Source organism: Bactrocera latifrons, unplaced genomic scaffold, assembly GCF_001853355.1.
Source record: "Bactrocera latifrons isolate USDA-ARS-PBARC rearing strain unplaced genomic scaffold, ASM185335v1 scaffold_98, whole genome shotgun sequence".
Lineage (NCBI taxonomy): Eukaryota > Metazoa > Arthropoda > Insecta > Diptera > Tephritidae > Bactrocera > Bactrocera latifrons.
The window spans coordinates 91651-103980 of NW_017537689.1; the positions used below are offsets into that span (position 1 = coordinate 91651).

Here is a 12330-nt window from a genome sequence, read left to right on the forward strand (position 1 = left end):
AAAAATAATTTAAATAATAATAATTCCTTAATTTAATAAACATCTAAACAACATACATATACAGCGTAATAAAATTGGACTTTTTCTTTGCCATTTACATACCGCTTTTAGAAATCAACATTCAATACATAAATATATTGCTTGCAAGGATTATAGTGCTTGTTGCTCTTAAGCGATTTGGATTAATTGACTTACAGTGTTTTTGAGGTGAGTAGAATATATCATTTATATTATATTAAAAATTTATTTGTTTGGTGTAAAAAAAGGAATTTTAGTAGAAAGTAAAATTAAGCTTCTATTGATGACTTGTACGTAAGAAATAATAATACGAATTTTATCAATGAACAATAAATCCAATCTTTATTCTCAATGTTAGATTCTTTAGAAAAACGATTTCGGCAATATATGTACCATATGACCATGATACTAAAATATACAATATTTAATTAGTTGAAGCTTTTCGTTCAGTAAAAATTATCTTCAAACTGATATACCACTATCAGCAAAAAATACTACGAGTATGCTCAAATTTTTAAAATTATTAATTTATTCTTCAAAATTTATGTCATCCCCTTAAAAATAATGTCCCTTGGCTCCTGTAAACTTTCCAGAATAGCCTTCAATGCGCATAGGCGTTCAAGTTGAACGTCTTTAATTGACTCAAATCTGTTTGACCGGAGCGGTCCTTTGAGTTTGCCGAATAGCCAGAAGTTGCACGGAGTAAAATCAGACGAATACGATGGTTATGACACTACATGCAATGAAGTGGTGAATAACCAAGAGTTGTCGGCTCGTAATTCCGGCCCCTTTTCACGAAAAGCTTCGCGCAAATAACGCATAACACTCAAATGGTATCTTGGCAACTTAAACTATTGCCTAATGCCTAACTCTGTACAGTGTATTCCCGCAGTAGTACTAAGATAGATAAGTATAATACAGATAAACTTAAAGTATATAATGAGATTTGCTCAGCCGCATTTATAAGATCCAAAAATTAAGTAAATAATTTCTTTCCTATTTAAATACGAATATTTATAAAACTAACCATCACCACAAAGCACTGAACATATTAGAATATTTTTTCATTGAAACAAAAAAGCAAAAAATATATGTTTAGCCTTTCATGAAAACTTCTCTAACTCGAAATTTTTTATGGATTATGGTGATTCGATTTAGGATTTTTCTCTTGTTTCTAAAATTATTTAACGAAATGAATTTCTAAAGCGGTTATCTTACCTTAGCCTCTAAAAGCCCATAATTTTGCAGCATGAAGATACGTGGCGGCAAGTATAATAACTACATGCACGCAGTGCGGTTAAAGAACTAAAGGCGATGCCATAAAATCGCTATACATCTGACCACTTTTATGACTTAAGTTATGAAAATGACTTTTACGGCTTTAGAAAACTAAATTTAAGAGTTATTAGCAAATATGGATGCCAGTGTGGTGGAGTTAAAATGAACGCTTTAGATATTTCAGGCGAAAAGTATCAGCGAGCAAGCAAGAAGTGTCGCGAAAGAAGTGATGCCGAAATATTTTCGCTCTCCTTTAGTACCTTTTTTTATTATAATTTTATTAATTAACAGGTGAGTCGCGTAAATGTGAAAATCAACGCAAAGAAATCATCAGAAAATCGCATAAAAACGCCTCCATCGTTGTTATTGTTGGCTTCAAAAGACGAACTCGTGTATCGGTGCAGATTAAATAGAAATAAAAGTCGCTTGTAGAAGTCGTAAATTGAATTGAATATCGCTATTGATTGGCACACAATAGTTCTCGAAGAAAGCGTTAAGACGGGATGAGAAAGAAAGACACGAGGCAATAAAAACAACTCACAGCAACAATAACAATGCAAAGCATACCGTTTGCGGAAAGAGAAAATGAAAAGGTCGTTGGTGGTTTTGATTGATTTGTGGTGCGCAAAAATTTCACACACCTTAATGCGTACAGGTAGATTTTTGCGGCTTAATATGTAGTTTGTTGTTGCTGTTGATTATTTATTTTTTGCCTCGCTACTCGACAAGTCACGCATGCGCAACGCAGCACTTGAAAATTGACGGACTTTGTGTGTTTTTTGCGCGCGTAAATGATAATTTATGGTGTTGTTGGGAATATTACTGGGTGCGATTGATTCGTTGTGGCTGCTTAAAGAGTTTATTGGGTCACCAAAAAAAATTGTATTTTTCTTATTGTACGGTTTTGCTTATAGCGCAATTTGTTTGTGTTTGAGACTTGGCAATCAGTCAATGCTGCGGGAAGCATTGATTTTTTGGTAAGGTTTCTGTGGATATGTGAAAACAACAGGTGTATGTGTATTTAGAAGTATTTAACTATTTTTAGCTATTTATTACCATTTGTAAACAAGTGAAAACGATGTTTGTCTGATAGACGAAGCTGGTTAGAATATTATCAGGATGGTTTTCTATGAACAAAAGTTTTGGAGTACATCGAAAAGCTTGGAAATTTAATATGAACAATTTCTTATAGCAATGTTAGGTTAGTTTAAAGTCAACTTAGCATACTATCTAAATTATTTTCTATGAAAAATTTTTGGAATAATACTATAAAACATTGGAAATTGAAAAGGAGGATAAAAAGAAAAACCCGAATATCGGCAGCAATGAAGAGCTAATACCTTTTACAGATGCATTTTTCAGCAAAAAGTGTTTAAAACGATTTTTTATTTTAATTTTGATTATTCAGTTTGCGTGGCAGATGTAATACACTTATGCCAACGATTTTTCCAGTTCTCGAAACATTTTTAGTTCCTTCACCGAATTTTATTTTATCTCTTCGAAACACTGAAAGCGGGTTTCACGGAGCGGCAATTTCAATTTGGGGAGCAAGAAAAAGTCACAGCGGCGTCAAATCGGTGGTTGATCGATGATATTCATTGCGTGCGTTTTTGGTTTTGAATTTGGTCACAATCGTGGCTTGATGAGATGATGCATTATCATCGCGTAAAATCCATGAATTTATCTTTCACTCTTTTCATATTCTCATCAGTGGAAGAGATCGAAGTTCCTCCAGAACAATGCGTGTCAATGATCGCCTTCGAAGACTTTGTTATACTCGAAGGCTTAAATTTTTGACAAAATTTGATCACCTTTTCCAACATTCGCAACGATTCAGCACTCGAAATTCGGTAAGAAATAATACAAAAATTTTAAAAAATTTGTTTGCTCGATATTTTTACCCACAACTTCCGCGTACATTTTGGTTACAATGTATTTCAAGATCTTAGTTTATTTTTGAGAACAAGAATATTGTAATAATTCCTTCTGGAGTATTTAGGTGGAATAGATATTGTAATTGTAAAACTAACGGCATTAAATTCTGATAGTCTATTACATCTTCTCTAAACCATTCATCAGTACTAAAAGCTTTATTTCTGCTAACTCGCAAACATCATTAAGAAACCCTCGACTGATTATGGCGATTCTTTTTCTATACAAAACTTTGCATTGGCATAGAAAAAGTTTCCTCTTGGAAGATATTTATTTGCTGATTAAATAGCTGCAAGTAGTCAGAGGCATATAAATTCCATATTTTTCGGTGTCTAATTGTATGGTGGTGCCTGGTCTGGTCAATTCAACTGTTTCATAGTTACCAGCAATATCATTATGCCCTGGGATTCATTGGCGGCATATCATGAAATAAGTTAAAACCACTAAGAGATTAGACATCCTTTCATCATCTTATCTAAGAGAAGAGACTTTTGTGTCTTCAATTGCCAACCTCTCTTTTCAATGGAAGAGCAAGAAGATTGGGGACCGAATTTTATTTCATTTCCTTAGAAGTAAGACCCATTAATCAGTTTGCTATACTACATTTAAAATAAAAATAATTAAATAAAGGAAAAGTGATAGAATTTTCGAACCAGTATAAGGACTTTTAATGGTAGTGGTTTCTGTATTAGTCCTCTCTGAGTATTCAAAAGTGCCGAAAAACTGTATTTCGCACCCTGTTTTCTAGTTCGAATGCTCTAAACCTATTTGTCCTCAAATTAGGTAAAGCTTGTAAAAAATCGTTCGGCTGAAGTATGCTTAGCTATGAAATAATTTTTTTTCTCACTGGCGATTCATGTTTTGGAAAAACATTTATTATATAGATTTGAACATATGGTTGTAGAAGAGTTTCGATTTCCAAACACTGAAAAATAAATTTGAAATAATAAAAATTTGATTATTTTGGCCAATTTAAATTATTTTAACTATTTAAACCGGTTTATGATTTACTTTCAAAATTTTGATAATCGAAAATCACATAAAAATCATAAACCCTTTTCCATAATAAGCATATCATAAACCGAATAATATTATTACCCAACAAACGAAAATGGATTTCCACAAAGTACAAAGATTTTCCACTTTTACTTTTATTGACTTCATTTAACGTTTCATCAATGGTCCAACATTCAAAAAAGTATCAAAAAATTGCTAGAAAAAAAATCGGTTAGCCAATTGAATGCCATATCGATAAAATACCGTTGTCGGATTAAGCGTTTGTGTATGACAATTTGATTTCTTTGTTTTGATTGAATAAGCGAATTCCGGTAACGGTGTTGACAAGTAAAAGTAGCGCTCTCAGAGAATCGGTATGTAAATAGCAGTTTAAGCTGTGCTGCCACACAATGGAAATGAATAATTTATGCAGACTTTAAAGCGTTCGAGAGTTGGAAACAAGTGATCATAGTTGGATACATGTGAATGTGTGTATTTGTGTGTGGCTGCGAAAGAGTCTGCAAAATTAATGAATGAATGCTTTGTAGATATATTTATATGTAGGTAACTATAACGCTTTCTTCAGCGTTTTATTGGTGTCGCTAGCTAAAGTGATTCGATATGGTCAGAAAATATTATATATCCGTAAATTAAAAATTTACAATAATAAGGTCATTAATTCTCATTAGCTGGCTAACATAATAAATCAGAATTTCATAGCTTTATTTTATATACACTTATTGTTGTACTAAATATGGATTACTCGGGTGTGAGGAAATCGTTTACTTAACGCCTATTTAATCGAATTTTAAACGGTGCTAATATATGTTGCTTTAGTGTTGTTTATGATTTATGATATATTAAGAACATATTTTGTTTACTCAACTGCTTTTTCAATAATGTGTGCAATTCTGTGAATTTGATCAATCGTAGAATGGTAAGCTCAAAACCCAGACTGACGCGCTGGAATTATGTTCTTTCGTTCTATGATTTTATTAAGACGTTTTAAGAGAGTTTTCTGAAAAAGCTTTGATATTATCGGTAGAAGTGATATGGGCCTGTAAGAAGATATATCACATCTTGATTTTCCAGGCTTTTCAATCATGATAACTTCAGCAGTTAACCAATAAGTTTTTTCAGGTTTTTGATTGCCTCTTTCGACTCACTGCTTGTGCTACTTGAGATTTCTTTGCTTTCTTCGCTGTCTTCGCTTTCTTGACTGAAAACAGTAGAATAATCTGTGTGGCCGGATCCATGGGGAGAATATTTTAGCTAGATAATTCAAAAATATAATTTTGATTTGCCAATTTGTATCTGAACAATTTCTTCAGAGATTGTGAGAGAATAGGAATTTTGTCATACAAACTCTCGTGATACCGGGTACCGATATCTCAAAAAAAAATTGAAATCTAATCTATTGCACGATTTGATTCAAACCCGAAAGATAGCGTTCCACCGCTAAGCATCGCCAGACTTGAATTGTTACACGAATTACACATTTTTAATTAATTATTGTTGTTGGTAAAGGTGTTAAAAATAAGAATTTGCAACGTTAGATGGCGTTGAGTCAAATTTGTTGCAAAGGTCTTAGTTCGTTAACCATACATAGATACTTGTATCTTTACATTTAGTAAATAGTTTAAATTTTTTTGAAAATTATTTCATTTAAAAAATATTAGTTTGGCAATAGTTAACAACACAAAAAAAGCCATGAAAAGACTACAGCATTCGAAATATTGTGTCATTATTTTTTATGTTTCACAACTATCTATTAAAATATTTTCATTAGGAATTAAGAAACGTTACTTTCAGGCACAAAAATGCCAGCAATCTTCAAGAATTCTTGCAATAATTTATCACCCTTAAGCCCTGTTAAAAATAAAATTAACATATTTTTATCTTCTTTGTATATAAAAAAAAACTACGTGTCACGTTGTTAGTCCGAGCCGAGTTTAGCAAAATTTAGCACACTGTATCTAGTTCGAAACAATTTAGAAGATAGGATAGTAAAAATAATCCCCAAATAAAAAATAGAGTGAAAGCTCTATTAAACGAACGCTCTATTAAGCGGCCATCTCCATTAACCATGCATTGGCTGTACCCACAATTTGTTGATGTTTATTGAGTACAATCTATTAAGCGGCCAACTCTATTAACTGAACAGAAATGCTGGTAACCAGATATTGTTGATTTTGACTGGGAAGTTGATGCAAAAATGATTAAGTTGCGGTAAGCGCTCTTCCGAAAGTTACAGCTTACCACTGGCCCAACTTTCGCGAGGTTGATAAATATGTCTCAAAGCAAAAATATCAATTTTAGGTTTAGATTTGTAAATTTACTCCCTTATCCATTGACAAATATTGTATGAAACATTTTCAAAAGTAAACCTCAAGAACGATGTTTTGGATACTTAAACCAGCAATAAAGTTTTTTTTTTCTTTTGTAAATATTTTATTAGTTTGGTTTCAGTAAAAACCATTCAAATTATAAATCAAAAAGTTAACGTAAAAATTTAAGATTTAGATTAATTTTCTTAGGTTATTTAAAATTATTAAGCGTGGATAGCAAAGGATCTTTCTTATGCGAATATATTAATATTTATTAAAAAAATTAATTTAGGTTTCATATCTTGCGCTTTCAATATTTATGTAAGAAAACTAGAAGTGTTTCTTACCTATGGCTACCCGAAAGTGACCTCTCCGTACGAAGAAAATGTCGCGAAAAAGTAACGCTAAAGAATTTCAACTATTTGCAAGCAAATAAATAAAAAAATAAGAAAGACAGACAACGAAAACAAACGACCAACCAAACATAAACAAGCTTTGGCTATAAATTGACCGGTTCATGTTGTGGCAGCGGCAGCGGTGGCACAGCGAATATTTGACTAAAGCGCACACAAACATATTTGAAGAAAAACAGAAGACTTAAACAACGAACTTGCAGCGAAACTAATATATATGTACTTATGTGTGTGGTTATATATACATATACAGTTGAACAACAACAATTGAGGCGTTGGAAACCCCAAAATAAAAATAGCAAAAACATGCAAAATATATAGAAATGCATAAAATAACGGCAAAACATTGAGAGGCAGCCGAAAATTGCAAAAATGCCAAACAATAAAAAAGAGTAATGCGGAGGAAGCCGCGAAAAAGGTGGAAATGCATTTTTAAATATATGTGAACGCATGTGTGTGTGTGTGTAAACTAGCCAATGCCTTGGCCACTTAGACGTCTGCTAACTCGTAGTGGTCTCTGTGGCACAGCCTGTTATATGCAGCTTGCAATACGCACGCATTTTGAGCACTAGTTCTACGCGACATTCCACGCTTCCTGCATTATTTGTCTGCAACTTTGTTATCGCTGTTGTTGCTTTTTTTTTTTTTGTTTTGGTTAATTTTTGTTTGCAATTTATTTTTCTTGACTTTTGACTGCATATTTTATTACACTTTGCCTCATGCTTGTGCGTTAGCACGCAGGCTGGCTCGCTTGTGGCATGTTTTTATACCCTGAACAAGGAGTGTGGATATGAATGAATTAGTCCCTCAGTTTTTGAAATATCGATATAAAATTTTCGACATGTTCGCTTCGCTGCGAGATACTGCTTATTTGTTGGATTCACTGAAATGTGACCACTATAGCATATAGCTGCCATACATACTGACCGATCAAAATCAAGTTCTTGTATGGAAAACTTTTTTATTTGATATGGTTTGACCATGAAATTCGGCGTTGGTTATTGCTTCAGAAAAACGGTATTATTCCCGAACAAAAGTTTTAACTAGAATCAGTTTAGCATATAGCTGTCACACAAATTGAACGATCAGAATCAAATTCTTGTATGGAAAGCTTTCTATTTCACGAGATATCATCACGAAATTTGGTGTGCATTATTAACTAAGATAACAGTGTAATCTCGAAACAAACGGTAGAAATCGGATCACTTTAGCATATAGCTGTCATACAAACTGACTGAACAAAATCAAGTGCTTGTATGAAAAACTTTTTTATTTGATGAAGTATTCTCATGATATTTAGCATGGATTATTGCCCTAAATAACGGTACAATTTCCTCATAAATACACACAACTGCCATATAAACTAAACGCTTAAAATCAAGAAAAAGTTACTTTTATACCCTTCTATGCTAAAAGAAATGCAACTGTGTAGGGTATTTTTTCTTGTTCTATCTGTTTTCACACATATTTTTCGTGTGCGCGTGTTTTAAGGCCTTAGTTTGTCCGCCACAAGGCAGCTGCAAGCAAACAGGACGCGCAGACGCAGAAGAATATTAACACTGCTTTTGCTATTTTGCTTATTTGTTGTAATTGTTTTTGCTACAACATGAAAATCCTGCCATCGCGTCGTTAATATTTAACATATTTAATGGCTCATTTAGCTCAAGCCAAATCAAGGCGCAGGCGCAGCCAAACCAAAACAGTTCAAGCCAAATGGAGTTGCGCTGCCTTTGGTTTGGTGCCATTCTCGCGCTCATTTGCCGCAGTTTAGTCTGAATTCACCTGGTTTGGACACGTATTTGCGTTAATCATTTTACAATTCTAGAAATTCAGCAAATTAACTGTTCACTAATACCATAACTAATTTATGTACCGGTCAGCCAGTCGACGGACGGAGCCAGGCAAGCAACTGGCTAAGCAAATATAGAGACAGACAGACAGACAGACAGGCGGACGGAGAGGCAGAGACGGACAGACGGACAGACGGACAGACGGGCAGCTGCAATTGCATTTTGTGCTTACTTTGGCCATTATTGTGGCTTAAATATGGTTCAGGTGCCATTCAATCGTTTTGAGCGTATTTAGTGCACAACTCGCCGCACACTATATGTGCATGTATATATGTATGTATGTATTTGTGCAACTTTAACGCTTTCTTTATTTGGTGTTTTTAATTCAGCCGCGTTCATGGCGTCCAAAACTCACAGCTTCTAGTCGCCTGCATGTAAGTAAGTGTGTATATATCCATATACACATATGTATGCGTGTGTGTTTAAGTAGTTGCAACACCGATTTATGCTGGTAATTATAAGCGCATTGCGCGTATCTCATTGATGTTGATGAGTTGTGGAAAATGCTGCCTTCGTCGTGCCACCGTTCCACCGTATTATGTACATGGTGGTTGGTGGCTTCAAATAATGTTGTTTGTTGCATGTCGTCGCTAGCAGAACTAGTCTGCACTCTGGGATTTTCAACCTAATTACATTTATGGCAGCTGCTGTACTTCCTATTACTTCTCAGTTCTATTTTTTTATTTATTTTTTCAACTGTTTGTTATTAATTATTGCATTTAAAGCTTTTCTATTTGGGTATTATTGATGCCACTGCGTCTGCACCTGCAACGCGGGTCTGAGAAATAAATTGATCTGTAGATTTTTAATACTTCAAGTCACTTTATAGAATATAATAGTTTTTAAGCTTGTTTTTCATAGAAAATTGTAAAAAATACAATAAGTCTGATATGAATTCGTTGCGCGTTCGATTAGCGAGATGAATATTCAAGAAGACATGGGTAGAAAAGTCGAATCACCACTAGAAATTTTTTTATTTGATATATAATAATCTCTGTGTAAAAGCAATTAATTCTTAATTTTGTGGAACATCATAAAGGATTGTCTCCGGATCACCGTTCGCGTAAGTTGAATAACGTTTCTGCAAACGCCCATTAACTTACAAGAGCCAGAACTGTCGAAAACTTATGGTAGTATGTTTATGATATCGAAAATAACGCTCAATCGTCAAAAAATGCTCAGCTACATCAACGCAAGACCTTAAATCTATGTTTATATGTATTTTGAAAACTAACAGTAATACTGTAAAAAGGAGGAATATAATATGATGAATATATAAAAAATATTGGGTAGTCGGAAAATTCTTTTCGTATTTCTAATCAAACTTCAACTTATTTTTTGTATATTTATAATGAACTTTAATGAACCAGATATGTACCATTTTGTTCGACCACGTTTTGCCATTTTTCGGCTAGAGACATTATTCCATCCGTGTAAAACTTTTCCGGTTTTTTGGCGAAGAACTGCAACATGTAATTTTCACAGGCTTCTCTTGAAATCAACTTTTCTCCATTAATGAGGGTTCTGCATTCACCGAAACAAATAGTAGTTCTATGGTCCAAGGTCAGGGCTATATGGTGGATGCTTTAATACTTCCCATCCAAGCTCTTTCGCTTCATCAAGGATATCTCGCGTTGTTCTGATGGTTGATTTTTTTCGATTGTTTCCTTCAATCTCACCAGTTGTTGACAGTAAAATGTAGAATCAATCCTTCGACCAGGCTAGAGCAGCTCATTGTGGATGGTTCCTTTCCAATCACACAAAAATTCAGTATAACCTTAAAAGGCGTCAATCCCGGCCTTGCGAACATTTGTTGAGTTTCACCGCGCATGAACCATGCTATTTTTAACACATAATTTTCGTATTGGTCTACATTTCGTCTTCTATTACCATTCGTTTCCTTTTGTTTCTTCGAAGAATCGCAAATGCTAATTCGGTCAATTAAATTGTTCACAGTCAATTCATGTGCACCACATGAATATCGAGCTTCTTTTTGTAGCCGGCCTTTTTTAAATGGTTCAAAACCGTTTGAGAATGAATTTAGCGATGTCATGGCTGCTTATGTGACGGTCCTGGTCAATCTGCGTGGCATCTTCCCTTTTTTATACAACAATTTTAAAATATAGCGAATTTCTCATTATTTTCACTCATTTTTGAATATATTTAACTTTTTCTTAGCTTCCCCGAATTTTTTTTTTTTTTTTTTTTTGGTTAAATGAAGCTTAAAATCTCAACTTTCCAGCACTATGAGGTATGACACAAAGCGATTGGTAGGAAAATACAAAAAGACTTTTCGACTACCCAATATTTAATAAAAGACATGATTTAGTTTAAGAAAAGATAGCTTGATGAAGTTGCCAAAAAACTCAAAAAATGAATAAAAAATTAGACCTAGTGATTTTGCACCATTAGACTAGTCCAGAAGGCTTTGAAAATGACAAAATAGATAAATAAATTAATAATTGATTGAAACATAGTCCTACAGAATAGGTTATATGGCATGTTGTAGGTAATGAAGTAATATTTTTTACATATTTTGAGAAAACTTATCATAGTAATGTATATATGTTTTATTCTGCTAGGATGTAGAGAATTAAAGTTACTTACTTTAAAAAAATATAAAGCGAAAAAACTATATTTTAATTTAAAAAAATATATAGTGTATTCGAGCATAACATGGTAAGTTTCTACTATATTTCGCGAAAGAAAAAAATTTTTGTGCATGATAAAAATAAAAAAACCGAAAAATTGGGTTATTTAAAATTTTCATTTTGAAATTTTCGGGTTATGTGAAGAGAGTCGTTATACAAAATGTATAGGTCTTTTCATTTTCTACAACATTGTCATATACCATTTTTCTATAGGACTCCTAGTTTTGCCGCAAATCGATAGAAACTATTCTTAGCGCTCAAAAATTTGAACACCCGCCACCCCTTCCTTTTCCCGACAGCAGATCGCTCGTAAATTAATTTACCTTCAATGTTTGTTATTGTATCTTTGGCTTCCGATGAGTTTCGTTAAATATTTTTTTTTTTTTTTTGTAAAAAAATATCCACCCTTGGGCTGTATAAGAAGTAAGAAGTCCTATAAAAGTATTATTCAAAACCACTCATTTAAAAAAATATAAGCTTACTTGTAAATAAAATAATAATATAAAGTGTAACCAAATAAATATGAGGATGACCATTTGCATTTTATATAGGGCATGAAACGACCAAAAGAACAATGAATCTGTGAAATATTACTTAAGAAGCTTTGATAATTTTCATGAGAAGGAAAAGCTAATATTTTTGAATACAAGAATGAAGGCGTGTATTTCTGTATACTTCTTCATGTACATGCATGCATACGTCAAATTTTAATGACCACAAATGATATTATTAGTTTGGAAGAAAAATTAGTCATGTCTTTCCCTCCATCAAACCCTGATACAGTGGCAATGTTGGGCGAAGTCGGACCCCGACCAAGCCTACTTAAGTTTGACCGTGCTTTTTGAAATCATATGACTTTCCAATA

General features: G+C 33.3%; 1 protein-coding gene and 1 long non-coding RNA gene across 2 annotated transcripts in view; one reads left to right on the top strand and one right to left on the bottom strand.

Moving 5' to 3' along the window:
* The window catches only part of LOC108977956, a 140008-nt gene that overhangs the window by 79986 nt on the left and 47692 nt on the right, over positions 1-12330 (bottom strand). The window lies entirely within an intron of this gene.
* LOC108977951 overlaps positions 1-12330 on the top strand; it is a 64141-nt gene that overhangs the window by 8731 nt on the left and 43080 nt on the right. The window contains exon 2 of the mRNA XM_018947947.1: positions 112-207. The gene's annotated coding sequence lies outside the window, so the exon portion shown is untranslated. The remainder of the gene's footprint in view (positions 1-111; positions 208-12330) is intronic.